We start from the raw sequence: 20,625 nt of genomic DNA, 5'->3' as shown, positions 1-20,625 counted from the left end.
ACACGCACACACACGCACGCACCAAGGACACTAGATCTATTTTGACTTCTCTCTCTTCTCATTTCCCGAGTAAACATGTAACAAATTAAGGGCAATTTACCTGTGTTTTTTTAAACCCAAATACAATCCTCTGTAGAACTTATTAATTAATTCAGCTAGTTATGCTTTCCATTACATTGATTTAATTGGTCAAATTGGTTACTACTAATACTACTACTACTACAGTATTAGGTTGTTTTTGGATCCATCTGGTCTCAGAGAGTCAAAATATGTACAATTTGAATTCTCGCCAAAACCAACGGGTGGAATCCCATTTATTCCAGAAGTATGTATTTGATTTTTAATACCCACATTTGTTTTATCCAGTCACTATATTATTCATTCATTCATACATTTTCCATATTCACTTATTCTCATTCAGGGTCACAAGGAGGCTATTGGCTATCCCAGGCAGCATACACCAAGCAGACGCCAGGGAAACACATTAATGCAAATTCACACCTGTAGGCAATTTACAGCTTTCAGTTCACCTGACTTGCATTTAAGTGGGTAGTGGGAGGACACTGGAGCACCTGAAGAAACCCCCATGCAAACTCAACGAAGTTGATATATGACCAGTGCCATTTCCTGTGTAACCTCTGGTGCCTTGCAGATAATCTGAACCGCCTCCAGCTATCAGCAACGGATCTCAGGAAGCCTTCTCTGGGCCAAACGTACTCTGTCTTTCCACAGCCAGCACTCTTTTCAAACACCACACTATAACCTCTTCAACTTTTATAGTCAAGAATTAATTAAGTTAATTAAGAATTAACGATTTTTTGTGACTTCTTTGCATTAAACAGGGAGAAGATACAAACTAAAATTTAGGATCTTCTTGCTGTGAGGTTATAATCTTTCCCATTTGGACACTGTCCTGATAGCGGGGAATGCTCTCATATGTAAAATGCATGTTCATTCTTCTTGGTTACTCAACACAAGCCCTTCATTTTTCTCTTTATACTTAAGAGAAAGCACTGGACTTTATTGTCTTGTGGTATTATAGGAATGATTTTTTTTATGATTTGTGAGAGTTTCATGCAATGTTGTGGGTAGATGTCGCTGGTAGTTGTGCAAATGAAAAACACGCAGGATAAGTCAGAGATCTGGTTGAAAAAAGATGGGATTTTTTTTTATATTCCCAATTAAGGCACTTACGGAAAAAAGAACCATTAACAAAATCAAAATGAAAGAAAAGTAAAATATAATACTTTCACAAAAATAATTTATATTGACTTTCATGTCAATTTCTTTTAAGTACACCAAAAACAAATACAGCTGTAAATCGGTTGACTTTTCTTTTCTAGTCACAAGAAATTTCTACAGACTTACGTCCTACCAGATCTAGCTCCCCAAACAACTGAAACAGACCGTCTTTATAGCTCTGAAGCGCTCGTCTGGAATTGGAACATACCAATACTAAATACACTACAGGGGTGGCTCAGGCGAGTAGTCAATTCAAAGCTCAAAACAACCAAAATTAGTAAATCTAGTGAACTAGAAATTTGCAGAATAATATAGATATAATTAACACAAACATTTCAACAAACCACAAGATACAGTACAGTTCCTGTTACCCGGAAGTCTTAATGTCCTATAAACCCGGTGTGCAAGGCAAACTTCCCTTTAAACACAAAGCAGCAGCCGCCGGTAAGCCACTTAGACTATTCTGTTTAACCTCTGTTACAATTTTAAACTAAATAAACAGACACGTAGTTAACAAAGATCTGAGTGTTGCGTGGTCATTATAATTGGTAGTGTTTGTGAAGTATGGTATGGTTTAACCCTGGGGGCTTGACGAAAGTAGCTGTAGCATGTATATCACCGTATTATAAGATGTTAAAGAGTGCGCATAAAGGATTTCTGTGAGGAATTTGATGAATGGCTATGTTAATAGATGCTTTTAAACAGTGATGATTAACAGAACACATGGACATGGAAAACAAACATATACAGGCAACCTTTAGACTCAGTCTTTAAACAATGAAATAGGTAGCGCATCGCTACCACGACGGCTGCAACGCGCCCTGTCACATGCATTCAAAAGTGTCATTTATTGACCTCCTTAAGTCTTAAAGTGCTCACATTCATGCTCATTTTCAGGTTCACAATTGCATTAAGAGGTTGTACCAGAATAGGTTAATGTGGTTTAATTTTCTAAAGACACCATATTTTTTGATGTATTGCAATTTACTGCAGCTCCTCTTTTCACCCTGTGTGTTGAGCTCTCTGTTTAAGCTACACCTCTTGCTTTTGTTCCATCTCTGCACATGCGCAGATAGGTAAGGACTACTAGCCAGTTAGAAGCAGAGTATGAGGGCGTGCCATGCTAGCAGGTAGGCAAGCGTTATAACGTGCGTCTCAAAGTGAGGCACGTTCGTCATGGAAGTAAAGGCTGGACTACAACAGAGCTGTTTGGAGCAGTTAGTGAACAGTGTTTTCTGTTGGAGATGGTAAGTCCCTTTGGGGTGGACTTTTGGCTTTTTCACTTTGTAAACCTCTAATGTGCACAAAACAGATATATTACACAATAAAAGAAAGGGAAAAAGCCAAAAAGCATAAAATGAGCACTTTAAGAAGTCACATGTATACACAAATTATTAAATAGTCTGCATTGCAATGAAAACATGTATGTGTGTGTGAATGTGTGTAGCACACAGAAATGTGTGTGTACATGTTAATTAAGTCCTACACATTACTGAAAATAGCTCATGGTAGAATTTATTTTCATTGCCACATACAGTACATCCACCCCAAAGCCTCTCCTGATGTTGATTTTGAAGCTCTTTTTCTTTTTCTTTATCTATCTATCTTTATCTTTTTCACCTGATTTCCTCCTTTGCTCCCGTCATAATTACTACACTACAGGTCACCACCCTTATAAGCGTAAATTTGATGCCTAATAAGCTGCTTGAAAAAACAACCTATCAGCTCGTTTTTGAGGGGAGGACTTTTTTTGTACACTCTTTTACACAATTCAACATGTTGTATCGTGCATAGTGTTGCAGTGTCTTTCACTGTTAATATTTTGATAACAGATGTTACACCTTCCTGTTATTAATTTCTTTGAATTTTTTCTAAACGCTTGCTATAGGGATGAGTGTAGTCTGTACTGCAACATCAGAAAATACCGAGATTAATCAAGGAATAGTGGAGGTAGTGTAAATTAACCATCTTCCCACTCCACCAGCAACATTAAATACTGTAACGTGTGTAACGCAAGGACACCAGGTGGGATGTCATTTAATTAAATGTTTTGACAGTTACCAGAGCATTCACTCTCTATTTGCAGAAAGGCTTTATCTAGTCTCCATAGCAACAGAGCCATATTTATCCATGGCCTTTCATTTTTGGGGTTCTGTAGTTTAAGGTATGCTGGAGGAACATGACACACACTTTTAAAGTAGATTTACGCACATATTTACATATGTTCCTTCTTAACAGTTTTTACTTAAGGTTGGGCATTGTTTTGATTTTAACAATTTGGATTCCAATTTGGATTCTTTCTTTCAATTCCGGTTCTTAGCAATTCTCCATTCCGATTCTTTGAAGGGTGGAAGTGCAACAGTTCACATGCTTATTTCACAGAATTCAAAGGTGATTTACAGTTTTAACAGGGCTTATCAAGGCAAAATAAAGCCACACTTTAGAGTGCCTCTTACTGTTCTCCTGCTGCAACACAACAAGCACCTGGAAGTACGGCGGCCACTAGGGAAACCAAAACTTGCATGTGTTAAATTTGGAACCAATGAACGGATTCAAAACCAAATTTTCCATACAATCCCAGAAAAAAGATTTCATTGGAATTGTAATTTTTAAAATGATTGCAATTTGGAACCAGTTCTCAATGACCAATCCCATTTGTATTTTAGGAAAACATGATTTCTCCAAACTTAAAAGTTTTAATAATTTAACAATAAGTTAATTTGCATTAACACGAGCCTCCCGACTGACGTTATGCTGACAGATTACAATCAGAATAATAATGTGGTTTACAGACAAGCATACATTTGGCTAAGTGCATATGCATCACTTTAGTTGAATATGAGACACTTAAATTACATTTGTGAGTGACACGTATGACAATTTCTAGTTCTTGCAATCACGATTCAGCAAGTTAAAACTATCAGAGGAAATATGAACTCACTAAGTCATAAAGACATTACTACATCATTCTTCCTCACTGTCAATATCCTTTCAAGGAAACAGTGTTTTTTCCTTACTTCACTAGGTATAAAATGTAAGACAATTTAAAATTGGTGGTGATTTAGTAACACTTCAAAATACAAATCAGATCATGATCTTTTTCACATTCATTATCTGAGGATTGTTCTAGGCCTACTGTGAAACATGTATTTAGCTTCGTTTAACTGAAGCCATAAATGTATATTTACTTGACGTTAATACCTTATTGTATATTTTATTGCCCATTACTTTTATGTGTTCACTTTCATATGCACATTATATTATTTTTAATATAAACATACATAAGCTACATGGTTATACTTTAATACTGAAATGTGGATATTTGTTCCCTACATTGTCATTTTAACATAATCATTTTATAGTGGGCTACCGCCTACCCTGGAGATAAAACACTAAATTAGGAATACATATTAAACATCCCCCAGCTATACTTACCAATGAACCACTATCTCTGAATGTGTGTCTATGTATGCCTAATTTGAATATGCATGGTCATTTCAGATTGAATTTGCTTCACCGTGTGACTAATTTGTGCTCCAATAAGTAACATATGCCCCAGGTCATGTAACCTTGCCAATCTTAGGTTTTAAATAAGCTTTTATAATTCTAAGATGCTACATGTGTATGCTATGATTTGTGATTTTAATTCAATTAACCTATAAAAGGTCTGTATGGAAAAGCCAAGTATAGGTGAGCTACACAGCACGCAACAAGCATCTAAGCGGTAAATATTCAACACTATTTTGCTGTATTCCCCTTCTATCACCATCATGTTTCTTTACAGCAACTGCAGTTAAGATATAGACCATGCAACACAACACCCATTTTTAAAACCCTCTGATTGTGGCATAACTACATGATTATTATAACTATATATATATATAACTAGGCTAGTTTGGCCATTTCAACAATGGAATTATTTACAGATACAACCTCTCTTAAAGTCTCTCTCTCTCTCAATTCAATTGAATTCAATGGGACTTATTGGCGTGGAAGTTTCAATAAAAACCAATGTTGCCAAAGCATCAAAATACAATTTGTCCAGATATTTGGAGAGCACGCAATGAACAGTAATATGAATATAATACATTAAGATTCATTTATATTAACTATATATACACAATAATTCTTGTGTGGGGGTTTGCAAATGTTTATTTGTGTCGGTATGTGTGTTGTAAGCGTATTTTTGTGTGATTTTGTCTCTCTCACACACACACACCACACCACACACACACACACACACACACACACACACCACACACAAAACAACGCACACGCACACAAAATGACATGATGAATTGCCCTCATCCTCTGTCTCCAGATTGGATAATACAAAGACAGACATCTTTCCAACCTATCCACTGGGGATGAGCTTCATATAATTTTATCCTCTGTGGCTACTTAACCTGTCACTGCTTCTCCGTACCATGTGGGCGGAACATTGTAAAGCCCTGTCACCTTGTACTCAGGTATTAGAGCCCATCTTAGAGGATGTATACCATGGTGTCTTGTAGAATATGTTGGGATGTACTAATGGACTATGGGAACTAAATTGAGAATTCAATAAACATAAAATTACAGATTACAAGTAAAATGTCTTACAGTGCTAGTCATGAGCTTGGCTTTTCGCAAAGTAGTTTCACAAAGGAAGGGTTTGGAAAAAGTGAAAATGGAGATGTAAACGTCTACACACCATGTGCAGTGTATATAATTCAAGATGAAACTGATGGGAACTCTAAATTGTTATGTCTTGAATTAGATGATCGATGAGCCTCCGCAGTAATCATGAAATGAATGCAATAGAGTAAATGGGCAAAAACATCCAAAACACTGGTGCAGTCCTTTCAATGTGGAGAATAACTTGTAGCAACAGCACTGTAGCACTCTGTCAGGCTGTTTAAAGGAGAACTAAAACATTATTTTCTTTATATATTAATGACTCACCAGAATACTGTTTACATGTTAATGTCCAGCTTTACGCTGACGACACTGTAATTTTTAATAAGCAAAAGATTTTGTGGAGGCAGCACGTGTTCTCTCAATAGCTCTTACACACATACAAACATGGCTCAAATTTTTTTTTATACTAGTCGAAGCAATCTTCTACTGTTATGCCTGCTCAATCGGGGGTGATGTTGGGCACAGAAGAGTTGGAAGTTGTTAATGAATGTAAATATTTAGGTGTGATTATACTCTAGGCCCTCTTTTAAAAAAACATGTTAAAATGATATCCAAAAGAATCAAATTCAATCTTCATAATTTTAAACAAATCAGAGGATCTCTATCAGACTCAGCTGCTCTGATGTTTCTGCATTCAATGATACTTTCACATGTGAACTACTGTATCACTAGCTGGTCTATGTCGGGTACTACTACCAAAAACCAGTTGAGCTTCTGTACAAGGCAGCGCTTAAGACTCTGGATAAAAAAAAAAAAAAACTCTCTTATCATCATTGCAATATCTTAGAGAAATATAAGTTACTGAGTTTTGATAGTTATTGTAAATTTTCTTCATTGTGCTTAATTTATAAAGTACTTCATGGCCTGGCGCCACCTCCATGCTGGAGTTTATAAAATGTAGACACACTCTGATCACAAGAGCAGTTGTAAACAGGGACTGTGAGGTTCCTTTTAGAAAAACCTCATTCAGTCATAATGCACTATCTATCAAAGGCAGTGCATTATGGAACACACTTCCTCCAACTATAAGGGAGCGTCCCACTTTGGCCTCCTTTAAGAGCCAGGTTAAGCTGTGGCTTAGAGCTAACCAAACATGTAATCACCGCTAACTTGTGTTTTCCTTTTTTTTTTACTAATGAATTGTCCTGTTTTTTGTCTATTTTTTCTTCTTTTCTTTTTGTTTCTTCTTGTTTTCATATACTAAATGCAACTATCCTATGTCTTTTTTACTGTAACTCCAACCTGTCTATTGGACTGCAGATGGAAATTAGCCCTCGGGCTACAATATATATTGATGTTAAATATCAACAGGTTGGCAGGACGGTCTGAAATGTTTTTCAGGGGTTTCGCTGTTAGTTTTGTTGGTTGTTGGAAATGCATATGGCCAGGTACACTACCTGTGACGTCAACCCGTTCACACTCCTGCTTGGTCATTGGCTCTCAGAGTCACATACTGATAAAAAGTATGCCACGTGAGTCTGCTGGGATTGGTTTAAGTCGCAGGAAACTCTGGTTATTGGTTAAATTTGCAAAAACGTTGCGGTGATTGGTCATTATTGAGAGTTGCACCAAAGTCATGGTGATTGGTTAAATTTGCGTGACTTGGCGACATCGCAATATCTTGGAGGGACTGAGCTCCACATCCTCCACTCTCATCTTTCTCTCATAAACCCACTTCAGTAACATGCCATATGCGCCAACAAAAGTTTCTGCCATATTGTATACGATCATAAATCTCCTCACAGCAGCAGGGACAACTGTACTGTATGTTTACTAGTGAGCACACCACAATAATAAATTCAGTATTTACTCAGTGCCTTCCAAACTATTTGCTTCAGCAGTGACACTTGCAGGGTTTTGAGAAACTCTTTGAACAATGTTGTGCAGAAAGCATGTATAATTAATAATATTTTTTTTCCATGTGTTTTGTTCTTCTCTCACCTTGCTGGTTGTGATCACTGACAGAAAGCATCAGCTTTTTGGGTATGCACATGTGCTGGAGACCACCTGCCGAGAGAGCTGCTGACAACAGTTTCACACACATCTTAGAATGCCTGTGATGTAACCTCTACCCCTTCCTTGTCAAGGGAAAGTATTTTATATAAATGTTTATGCAGGACAGCGAGGGTTACCGCCACCTCCTGTTTTCCCTTCTCTTTCAACAGAAAACAAAATCCAGGACATTTAGGGTAGATCAAACTGCTTCAGATGTTTATTTCGGTCCTCAACGCTCTTAGGGGTATTTGGTAGACTTTCAAAATAGTCTTTGATTAATTTAAAACATAGTCGGTGTAACAGTGCTTCCATAAAAAAGACTACATTTGTCACAATTGACAGATTCACTTCTTATTATTTAAAAAATGTGACCTAATTGCATTCTAATATGGTTAGCTAGTGGTTTATCACACAAGCTTGTGTTATAGTTGTCCAAGACTATCGTGACATCTTGGCAGGCTTACAGTTACCTACATTGCAGTTCACTCAACCCAACAAGAGAAACCTGAAGGCCGCATGAGGAGCTTGTCCTGACAGCTAGTCATGCCTAAGACAATCTGAAACTCTATGGACACTAACAAAATACCCTTCAGTTTTATCATGACAAGCAGCTGGAGCTCAACAATGGGGCCTTCAACCACCTTCAGCATACTGTAGGGTTCCAAACATGTTGAGTATGACTTTCAAATACTTGTTGTCAGTTTCTCCAGAAGCATCACACTTTGTTGAGAATATTGGCAGTACAATAGTTATTGCAGACATCGACCCTCTGGGGAGGCGGACGGAGCTAACCAACCTACATAAACGGGTGATTCTGGCGAAGTTCTCATCTATTTTCGGTGCTCACAATGCACTTTTTAGGAACAATGAACACAGGGAGTAGTCTTCTCTCTAGAAGGGATCTTTTAGACAGGAAATGAAAACTGAACAAGCATGTCATCAGTATAGTCTTGCTACACCACAGATACTGTACATTCTGGGATAGGAGAAGGGTTCAAGTTAATTTTGAACCATGCATTACAGCCCTGACTACTGTCACATAACTGAGTAGTTAGTAAGAGCATGATAATACTCACTGAGTCAAAAGGCTGCCTGGCTCTTGATGGCAGGTTGAGGGTGGAGCATGGCTGTAATCAAGCTGCCTTGTACAGTCAACAAGTGGTTAGTCTGTAAGTTGGGCTAAAGTGGCATACACAGTATGTAACTTGTTTTATTTTAGAATGTGGATAAATCAGAGAGTTATAGTCCTATGTTTGGAAATGCCTTAGCTTGCTAATACATAACTAACATTAGCTTACTAACAGCTAACTTGTCCTCTCTGGTAGACAAGGATGCTAAATTAATCATTTGACATGCTTAAATCCCTACTGGCACATTGTGGAGTTTTCTGCCAGTGGGGGCGAGACTTAAATGCACCCTCTCTATGGTAGGATGGAAGTGGGCCATAGTTAGATGATTGGCCAGTGTTCAGATGAGCGACAAACCACTGGGCCAGTCATATGATCTCTATTCTCTCTATGGGCCGATAAAAAAAATTAGTAGGAGGACATTCCACATTATTAAGCAGGTTTCAGGCAATGTGGGAAAGAAAAAGGATCTCTCTGCTGCGGAAAAGCATCAAATAGTGCAAAGCCTTGGACAAGGTATGAAAAGATTAGATATTTCACAAAAACTTAAGCGTGATCATTGTACTGTAAAGAGATTTGTGGCTGATTCAGAGCACGGACGGGTTTGCGCAGATAAAGGCATACTGAGGAAGGTTACTGCCAGACAAATTCATCAGATTAAGAGAGCAGCTGCTAAACTGCCAGTACAAAGCAGCAAACAGGTATTTGAAGCTGCTGGTGCCTCTGGAGTCCCACGAACCTGATGGTGTTGGATCTTCCAGAGGCTTGCAGTTACTATTCGGCCACCCCTGACCAATGCTCACAAGCAGAAACGGTTGCAATGGGCCCAGAAATACACAAAGACTAATTTTCAGTCTTGTTTATTGACAGTCCAGATGCATGGAGTAGTGGATGGTTGGTGGATGGCCACCATGTCCCAATAAGGCTGCAACTTAAGCAAGGATGTGGCGGTCCATGTTTTGGGCCGGAGTCATTGGGAGAGAGCTGGTAGGCCCCTTTAGGGTTCCTGAAGGTGTGAAAATGACCCCAGCAAAGTATATAGAGTTTCTGACTGACCACTTTCTTCCATGTTACAAAAAGAAGAACAATAACAATTCACCATCTCATGCTGCAAAGAATACCTCTGTGTCGTTGGCTGCTATGGGCATAAAAGGAGAGAAAAATCATGATGTGGCCCCCCTGACCTCAACCCTATTGAGAACCTTTGGAGCATCTTCCAGCAAAAGATCTATGAGGGTGGGAGGCAGTTTAGATCAAAACAGCAGCTCTGGGAGGCTATTAAGACATCCTGCAAAGTAATTCAAGAAGAAAATATCCATAAACGCACAAGTTCAATGGATGCAAGAGGTGTGAAGGTGATATTAAAGAAGGGGTCCTATGTTAACATGTAACTTGCTTTGTTAAGATGTGTTTGATTGAAATAGCTTTTGATTTCAGTATATATGACCTCCTGCAAGTTCAACACATTTTCAGTTCTTTACAACCTATAAAAGGTTTTGCAACTCTGTTGTGCACAATAATTTGAAACAAGCATTTTGAGTTTTTATTTAAAAATTTATTGTTTTTATGGGTGGCTTGTTAAATGAAAGTGGACTTATACTTTGACGGTTGATGACTTGAAAATTATACTGACATGTCATTTGCATCCACTATTTAGGAAAATCTGTAAAATTTAATTTGCATAATTATTTGGAACACAGTATACAGGAGAGTACTTGCTTGAAATGAATGCAACCATGCATCTATGAACCATATTCTGTTCATCCTCTTCAGAAAGAAGCAGTTGTTCACAAACACTGTCAATGTGGGTTCAGTACAGGGAAATGCATGTATTATCTTTTAAGCCATGGTACGCACGTTTGTCAAAGACATGTGGCCCATGATGAAAATGAGGCAAAAAGTAATAAAACATCCATCTTTGCTATGGTTATGTTTTTAATAAGTAATCCTTAATTGTGTACAGTACATTTCTTTCATTTTCTTGATATTTAGCCAACTTCTCAGGCTTGATGGGGCATGAAGAAAGAGTAACAAGCACAATAATGTCCTTATTTCCCTCTCTCCCTCCCTTCTTCCTCTTTCTTTCTCATTCTTTATTTGCGGCGTACATTTTCACTGTTAAATGGAATAATGATCAAAGAGTTTGTGGCTGCGTATTGTGTGTCCTAACGTTAGTCACACATCAATGAGTTGAATTTTGATCTGCCTGGAGCGCCGCAGACTAAAAAGCAAGGCAGACGGAGGGAGCAGAGAGGACGTGGAAGAGGAGGGGGTTGGGTGTAAAGAAAGCGAAAATAGGAAACATGGCAAAGACCAAAAACAATGTACTCCGGTGCCAGGATCTTTTTTTTGTATATCACTGCCTCTCTCTACCACTCTCTCTTTCTCTCTCTCTTACCATCTCTTTTCCTCGGTCTCCCTTGAAGCTTGTCAGTTAAAGCCTTGGCTGCCACCAAGGGAATTGAAGGGTCTAGGATGTGTGTGGAGCAGTGGAAGGAGGGTAACAGACAGGGGGAATTGAGATGAAGAGAAAGACAGAGAGGAAGAGTCACGGGTGGGTTGAATAATGAGGTAATGTAATAACGATTGTCTTCTCTTTGTGATGACACTACTCAAATATCTCCCCACAAATGCTAAAATGTGCAAATTCTCCACTGTCACATAAAATATGCCATTTTGTCAACCTTAAGTAAATTCATAAACACAGTATAATATGTAGTGTATATGCAGCCTTAGATGCAGTCCTGAAAATGTGTTAACAAAGCGCAAAAGCTCAACATAATTATATGTCTTCCAACCCTGTTATTGCTATACACAAAATGTTGTATAGAGTTTCATAAGCACCCACAATTTAAGAATTTTCTATGTATCTTTTTCTAGTTAACTGACAGATTGCATTGTCTCCCACACTCTAATAGAGATATGGAGATAATGACAAACAACACATCCACTATATGCAAAGATGGAAAACTGAAGCTATTTTTTCCCAAATTTCCATCAAGTGCACTCCTTTGAAGATATGAGATTTCTGCGGGGCACCGACGATATTTAAATAGCGCTGTTTAGTGTATACAAAAGTTACACTTTTAGTCACAAATGATCCTGTCACTGGCCCTTTGGCCCTCAAGTCTAATTATCATTAGACTTGCCTCTGGTTTTAAAGCCACAGTGCTTCTGCTGAGCAAGAGGATGATATACTGTATCCATTAAACTGCTGTATGTTATTATTGCTACTGTATTGAATATGAGGTTCCGTTCTGTACGGGAAGTCTTTTTGATCCATTGCCTGTTTCATGATTTGTTTCTGTTGTCTTTATTCTTGACAACTTTCCTTACTCACTGACATAGCAGATACTCTAAGTGCTCAGTTCCTCTCAAGCTTTTGTCTTTTGAGAGATTCAAGGGCTGATATATTACATCAGGAAACCCACAGCTGTCAGAAAGCTTGTGCTTATACAATAAAGCCTTACTAAAAAAGTTATTTGCCAAAGTTGTGATGAATAACAATAACCATTTTTTTTCATATCAGATTACTGTAACAAATGCACATACCATGCATACAAAAGTTCTCTCACACCCGCACACACACACACACACACACACCACTTCACCTCTGCCTAACTCCCCTGAGGTTTACAGGTAGCCCCCAGAGGTGTGATGTTGAACCCCTTGTGAACTCATTAGTTTGCGAATGCCTGTGCAGTACGCCTGTGTTTGAATTTGCATGTGTGTGTGTGTGTGTGTGTGTGTGTGTGTGTGTGTGTGTGTTTGTGTGTGTGTGTTTGTGTGTGCGCCTGTGTGTGTATGGCCATAACTCGGCTGAGTGATGGAAATATTTTTGAGGGACGTAAATAATGACAGTCTGTGTGTGCTTGCTTGTGTGTGTTTTTTCAGTAAAAGCATCTTTGCCATGGCTAGTACAACTTGCAAAGACCGTGACCCTCCAAAGGAGCACTCCTCCATCTCTCTTCTCTGGAGGGTCTTGGCCTGGGGAAGATAATTGGGAGCCGTAAGACGCCGGCAGGCAAAGACAGAAATACCAAAGCCGTTAGTTGTAGTTTATCATGGCTCACAAAGGCCACATCACACACATACAATCACAGTCAACCAAACTCCAAAAAAAATAAAAAAAATAAGCATGGATAAAAACAATTCCTGGTCAGATTTCATAATCAAAAAACATACTTTTTTCTTCTCTTCCAGGTGGGGTAAGGTAGCAACCATAGGTATGCAATAATGTTTCTGCTGTAAATTGCTTTTCATCCAACTCTTTTGAACAGCCTAACCTAGCTACAAGCAAGCAGATATCTCCTGCCTCATTGAAGCAGTACTGACCGGGACAACCTTCAGTGACACAACTACAACACACTTGGGATCTTCACGTCTGTCCTAGAAGAAGAGAGTTCAAGGGTCTTGGCTCGGGAAAAATAATTGGGAAGCTGACAGACAGGCCACGGTCAAGCCAGGCCAAATTTATCCAAGTAGCAGACAGACAGGCATAAACTAGGCAGTTAGTGAGTCCAGTGAGGCCAGAGCAGCACTGACCAGGGCAACCAATATGTTGACATGTTGTCACACCGAGAACACACCAGGGGATAGATATGGCTTGTGCTGCAAGATAGAGATGTGGAAGTGCTCTGAGGAGAGATGGTCTTTCCATCTGTGGGCTGTCACTGTTAGTTTATTTTTTTTTATTTTTATTTTTTTTACAAAAGGATGCTTTTTATAAAACAAATTAATTAAACCTTTTTACTTTTGTATTCTTGATGGCTTAAAATCACAACAATTTGTTTGTTTGAAAAGCCATCAAATACTTTCATTACGTCCGCTTCCAGTTCAGCGAAATTAACTATCCTCTTGTATGGCAAAAAAAAAAGGAAGACCGCTCTTATATCCTGAGCAGACTGAGGAATATGACTCAGAAGAAAATACATTTTCAACAAAATTGTGAGGCAATTTTCAACAGAGACAGTCCAATAATGACCACGAGATATATTGGCAGTGTTTTCATGGACATAAGTGCAGCAGCATTTATGAATAGCTTAAAGAAAATAATGTTGGAAGACAATATTAGATTGAATTCTCTGGCAGGTAATGGTTTGCAATATGTTTCAATTTCATCAAATCTTTTTTTTTTTTTCTCTCTTTTTGCACAACAAGGGGTAATATATTTGAAACTGCAACACTACTTATTGCCCTTTTTAAAAACAGTCAGCCAGAGGATTAATGAAAGTCATTAGACAGTGCCTTTATTTAGATTCTGTGGCCCAAAGTCAATGTGCATGCATCCTGGCCAAAGCAGCAGTAACTGACCAAACCAGCCTGCCAGATGACATGCCCTCACTATGGCTTCACATCCACCACAACACACAGGGACAACTATGGGACCAGCCAGGGCACACGGACAAAGATAGACTGCATTCTCACTGCAGTCACAGAGATCTAATAATACAATATTTTTGTTATTATTATTTTAATTGTTTATCAAATGTTAAAATTAAAACCCATGGCAGATATAAAGTATATTATCTCACCTAGTCATGTTTGGAAGATCATTTTAGGGCGTTTTCACACCTATAGTTTGTTAAACATGGTCCGAATCGGTGAAGTTCGTAAGCAATTTCCCCTTGGGTTTAGTTTCATTTCACACCTGGAAAAATCTAAAGCATACAAAAACACATCATAAAAATCACTCAAGAAATTCACTCCTCTTATTCGTCGGATGTTTCAGTGGCAGGAGCATGCACGAGACATAAAGGCTTCTGGGATCGGTTGATAACTCAAACTTGCCAAGAACCTATTCACCCGTTTGATTAGATTGACCAAAACATTTTTATTCTAATAAACATTTAACTTAACATAACTACCACGATAACATGACATGTATTTGTAAGTGATACCCATCGGTAATGTAGCATTTGAATTTATATGTACACAATAAACAAGAGAACCAAGACACTGCTTGATAACGTTAGACTCGAGTGGTGGCAAGGTTACCTTCGGCCTCGTTCAGTAGCCTGGTGCGCGGTCTCCAATCTACAACTCTTCGGCTTGCAGTAGCCCATTTCCTGATTGATTCTACCACCACTCCAACGGAGGCGCTGTTGAGGTAAAAAACAGAAGTGAGTTCTTTTGGCGTTTGGCACTCAATTCTCCCGGTTCAGTGACACGAGTCGGGTTAATTAACCGGCTCGTCAACACTGGTACATTTCTTGCATCTCCATGGTCAAACCATCTCCTTTCCTTTAAATAATAATCAGACATTGTATTGCGAGCGACCCTCACTACGTCTGCTTTGGTTTTCTGATGGTGTCTGTCTCCAACTCTGGCGGCGGTTGCTTTGACCACGGAGATGAACTTGATGGACAGCAAGCTTGACCTCTTACTATTGCTGGGAGAGAAACACTGCACGCTGCTACAGTTTGCATGTTCTGCTGCATCACAGCAAAGCACACCTGATTACAGGAGACACGAGCTCAGACAAAGTCGGATCACGTTCTCACCGCAAAGGAACTGCTCCACAGTTAGTTTGAAAACGACACCACCTCATCCAGCAGGTCTCGGAACGCGTTTGGTCCGCTTTTGGTGCGCGCCCGAGTGCAATTGACACATTCTCACCTGCCCAAATGAATTGCCCCAGCGGGGCAAACAATTTCTAATGTGATTCAACCAAACTAAACGAGGCCGGTGTGAAAGCACCCTAAGAACAGAGGTGTCAAAAGTATTCACATTCATTACTCAAGTAGAAGTATAGATACTAGGGTTTAAAAATACTTCTGTAGAAGTATCAACTCAAGCTTTCTACTCAAGTGTAAAAGTACTGGTTTAAAATGGTGTCGGAATGGTATTTGTTTATACTTCTCTTCCAACCACAATCCAATTCACTCTATCTACATGGCGCCATTTATCTGGATAGGTTGTTGTTTTAATTTTTATTTTTTAGGTTAAAATGTAAGGAGAAGTAAAACGTCTTCTGTAAAATAATTACTCCAGTAAAGTAAAGATACCCAAAAATTCTACTTAAGTATGGTAACAAAATACTTGTACTTCGTTACTTGACACCTCTGCCTAAGAGTGTGTTGTTTTCAAATGACATATGGTCTGCATGAAGTGCTGGTCAACTGAACCTTTCAAATTTTTGTTGTAAGAACAATTGATACTGTTCCATACATTTCTTCTTAATGTCCTTTTGAAGAGCACACGCAAAATATAGAGTAGCTAAGGAGATTCGGGCCAGGTATGAGACAGTGCATGTGCATGTGAGTGCATACAAACGTGTGAGTGTTTGTATGTGTGTTGGGTTAGTGTACACTATGTGTGTTGTTGGCCCCAGGGAGTCCGACTCAGACCAAATTACCTGTCAGGGGTTGACATCACCTACCCCACAGCCAACCACACACAGAGGACAACTGGGCCCTGCTCCAAGGCTCCTGCAATCTGTCAGCTCAACTAGCCTCTCCTTCTTTCTCTTTCCATCTATCTGAATATATGTTCTCTTTCCTTTCCTTTAACTGTTTTCAGTATAATTGTATAGGTCAGAAGAGTCAGGATGGTCTCTAAAAAAAGTGCCCAATGTCTCCCTCTGGTGCTGGTTATTATTGCAGCCTATTGACACTACAGCATAAGCACATGCCCCCCTACACACACCACATAGGGCTGCTAGACACATAAATGCTAGTGTCTCTCTCTGTCAGACACACCTGGAGGTAGATGTGTCAGGGGTCTTTGCATCCTTTGGTCCTAAGGCTCTTGGCTGTCTCTCATCATGCCACTATCACCACTTGTGAATGGATGTCCCCAGCACACAGATACTCATTCCGACACTAAGGCAGACCACAAATTGCCCCCAAACAAGCCCACACACATACATACACATAATTGAAAATGAATGTCACCCATAAGCACAATACCCACACAGGATGATATGCAGTTCCCCTCAGCTCTCTCTCTCTCTCTCTCTCTCTCTCTCTCTCTCTCTCTCTCTCTATTTATTTATCTATATATATTAGTGTCTGTATCTTTTTTTAACACATAAGCAAACACACACCCACACACGCACACGCACACACACACACACACACACACACACACACACACACACACACACACACACACACACACACACACACACACACACAAGCACACATGCACACACACAAACCCTATGACCCCCCACAGTCACTAGAGAGTGAGAAAATGGAGCCTGAACCAACATGTCTGATTGGGCTGCACTTGTCAAAACAGCAGTAGGAGGCATTGAATGAAGCTGAATGTTATCAAAACTGTTTGCTCAAGGTCACCGATTTTTCAACTAGACTTCCTAAAGGGAAACGACTTGACTGACTACTGACTGCGCACATACAATATGTGATATGTATAATGTATTTTTATCACTATGGGCCAATGCTAAATGTAGATGTTGCTCGTGGTAAATTCAACAATGTTTTTCAGTAGATGCATCCCTGAGCCATGGGTGCCCAAGAGTTGAATATTTTCACCCCAACCACAAACTACAGAAACTCATTCCAAGCATTACTAGTAAAATTAATTACTGTATGGTTTCAATAAATGTAAGCTACATGAGGTGCCTCTATGGTTCCTCAAGAAAATTACTGTAAGCATGGTTACATGTGCCACTCGTTGGCATTTTAATTGGATGTTAAAGTGCCCATATAAGGGAAAAAAAAATCACTTCTTCTTGGATTTGGGTCGTTATGTTGTGTCTTTGGTGCTTCCACACACATACAAACTTAAAAAAAAAAAAACATCCATGTTGTTTTAAGTGAGATACAGGTTTTTTAATGTCCTCTGCCTTCAGTCTCCAGGTGAGCTGTTCAAAGTCTCCACGGCTTTCTACGTAACTAGCCGAGACAAGGTGGCTAACCGTGCCATGCTAGCGCTAGCATGTTAGCTCATTCTCAGTGGCAAAAGAATGCTACAACACACACCAGTTCACCATAATCTACAAAAGAAAGAAGTGAGATGTCTCACTCTGTTGCTAAAACAGAGACCTAAACACACAAGGTGAAAACAGGATTCACAGCAATGTGCAGACAAAAATATGGTGTTTTTAAAAATAAATGAAACCATGTAAACCTATTCTGGTACAACCTCAAAGTACAATTATGAACCTGAAAATTAGCATAATATGGGCACTTTAACTATCCTTGTGGCCCCGTGGTCTAAGATGCATTCAAACAAGTTCTGGGTATATATCTGGCTGGAGATATATTCTACATTCCTCCTTCTCTATGCATTTCATATTACTCTCTTGTATAAACGCAAACTCAAGTTGTGCCATTGCATGTGTTATATGAAGGCTGGGAAATCTACAATGCTATTTTTGACACATTGAAGCCAAATGTCCAGCACTGAAATATCACAGCATGAGTTTTAGTAAGTGAGAAGTTATGAAAAAAGTAATGTTAATTATACAGTACATCTATGAGACCTGAATTTGATCATTTTTGGTTATTTTTAAACCGGTATGTTTGTTTGTATGATTGGTGAGCTGGTACAGTATATATATATATATTAGTGTGTGAAATACTAAAATTCAGTTTGGTTCACACTCACAATAAACACTACATATAAAGAACATGAGCACAATACAGCAAGTCTGCAGGGAAGAGCATCATAAGGCATTTTCTACAGTAATAATATAAATATATTTTATAAAAAACATTTTTTATAAAATAAAACTCTGCCAGAACTTAGACATATGAAATTTGTTATGTGACACCGTCTAAAAAGAAGAAAGATACCTTTTCAAGGCAGTAGACCAAAGGATAACAAACACCTAAGCTTAATAGTGGATTTTTGCAACCCCACTGATATTGCCTGATAAATCAGCTCCTGCATGCACACAGAAAAGCATCATGTGATTTATCCAACCACCGTGAAAGACTGAAATTGCTTTTTTCATGTGTACCAACACTCCTGCTACATGCTGAAGGGCTTCTTTTAAGACCTAGGAGCTTCATGCAGTTTTTCGATGTGTCAGGATTTCTTTTCATTTTGCGTCCACGCATGTAATACCACCACAGACTCACCCACATGTAAATGCTCTCAGTACAACTTGACCTAAACCCCTTTCCAGTAAGGGACAGCTGGACTTAAAGTTATTTAGTGATGCTGTCAGGCGATTTATTCGTACTTGGTTCAATTTACATGGAGCTTTCGCCGTCTTGAGCTATGCAGCTTTCTTGTTGAGATTGAATGTGTGTGGGGAAGATCCGTCCTTTTAAACAGACTGGAGTTTCAACATTGAGTCTAAGATTGACTAGCTGCCACCAGATATTGATTTCTACTCGCCTACTTAGTTCATAGCAATAAGCCAAGGGTATATCCCGGGGTACCACACAGTGCATGGACAGGAGCCTGCAATTCACTAATGCAGTCTTTTGGTCTTATTTTTACCCTGTGATGTAAAATCCATGTTACACTAGGTAACTTTGAAACATTATCCCAGCACTCATAACACTCAAAACACCATCATTCTGCTTTTTATCGACATGCATTCTGTTCAACTCAAGAAGTTATCAAGATAAAAGTAAGTTGGAAAACAACAAAGTTAGAATTCAATTTGCATGTTTCTTTTTTTTCTCTCCAGAAAGAACAAACATGCCAACCAGAGACATAAAGAAGCTTTATAGCCCAAAGCAGGTTATACACTAACAATTAAAGGTTTCCTATTAAAATGCCATCAAGACAAACGAGACTTACAAGTTCCTGAATTACAATGTTGTGGTATTCATCAGCTGATTAGAGATCATGATTGTTACGATCACAGTGGTTAATCAGCTCGCTAAAAGAATAATGAGAGGATGCCTGTTAGCAAGCCAAACACCTGCAAGGGGAAACGCTCTTTAGATGTGTGTATGTATGTGCGTGCGTGTGTTTGGTTGGACGTTGTCCAAGTGGAGTACTTATACATGCCCTCTTTGCCACTTTAATAAGAGAATCTGGCACAGACACCGCTCCACAACATCACCCACAGCAAACAGTAGAATAACATTTCCCTGGTGCTTTTTCTGCTACTTTTTCTTTTACTCTGATTTGTTTGTTCCTCTGCAACTTTCTCACATACTCACTCCACTCACGTTCTCTTAAGAAAAACTAAACAAAACCTTGTTCACTAAAATCAATACTACAGAACAGAAAAGTAAACGGGCAAGAACGAGTGTGATAACACAACGTATCTAACAGGACACTTTTGGTTCTGAATAATACTGTTTACTTAACAGCAAAATCCATGAAGCTGCTAGTTTTTTATTACTATGCACACCTGGCTAAATGAAATGGAATTCAACAACACAACGTAGCCCCTTTTTAGAAGAAAACCAAATTCAACTTTATTTTAAAAAAATTCCAGTATAAGGCGCCACAAACTACAGCCTTCATAACAAAAAAAAAAAAATCACAAAGAAAAAGGGAGACAGATACAGTAGACAAAGAGAAAAAATGTTTGCAGTGCACAACAGTGTTTCACTGTTGTGGCAGTTCTGCAGGGGGGCAATTCTTTCTGCTAGTGTGAGCCAAGATAACTACATGTTACAAACAGTAGTATGTGTGTGTGTGT

The 20,625-nt window shown here is 38.9% G+C and overlaps 1 protein-coding gene and 1 long non-coding RNA gene across 2 annotated transcripts in view; one reads left to right on the top strand and one right to left on the bottom strand.

The window, feature by feature from the left end:
* Window positions 1-20,625, top strand: part of mal2 (mal, T cell differentiation protein 2) — an 871,414-nt gene that overhangs the window by 749,201 nt on the left and 101,588 nt on the right. The window lies entirely within an intron of this gene.
* LOC116690859 (uncharacterized) lies at window positions 4,845-14,874 on the bottom strand. Its single transcript, XR_004332376.1, has 3 exons — window positions 14,792-14,874; window positions 11,443-11,445; window positions 4,845-4,856 (listed from the first exon to the last, which is right to left on the bottom strand). It is a non-coding gene; the product is annotated as an uncharacterized LOC116690859 (long non-coding RNA).

Source organism: Etheostoma spectabile, chromosome 6, assembly GCF_008692095.1.
Source record: "Etheostoma spectabile isolate EspeVRDwgs_2016 chromosome 6, UIUC_Espe_1.0, whole genome shotgun sequence".
In the NCBI taxonomy this organism is placed as follows: domain Eukaryota; kingdom Metazoa; phylum Chordata; class Actinopteri; order Perciformes; family Percidae; genus Etheostoma; species Etheostoma spectabile.
Note: the sequence above shows the minus strand (reverse complement) of the source record. Positions and strands in the feature narration are given on the sequence as shown.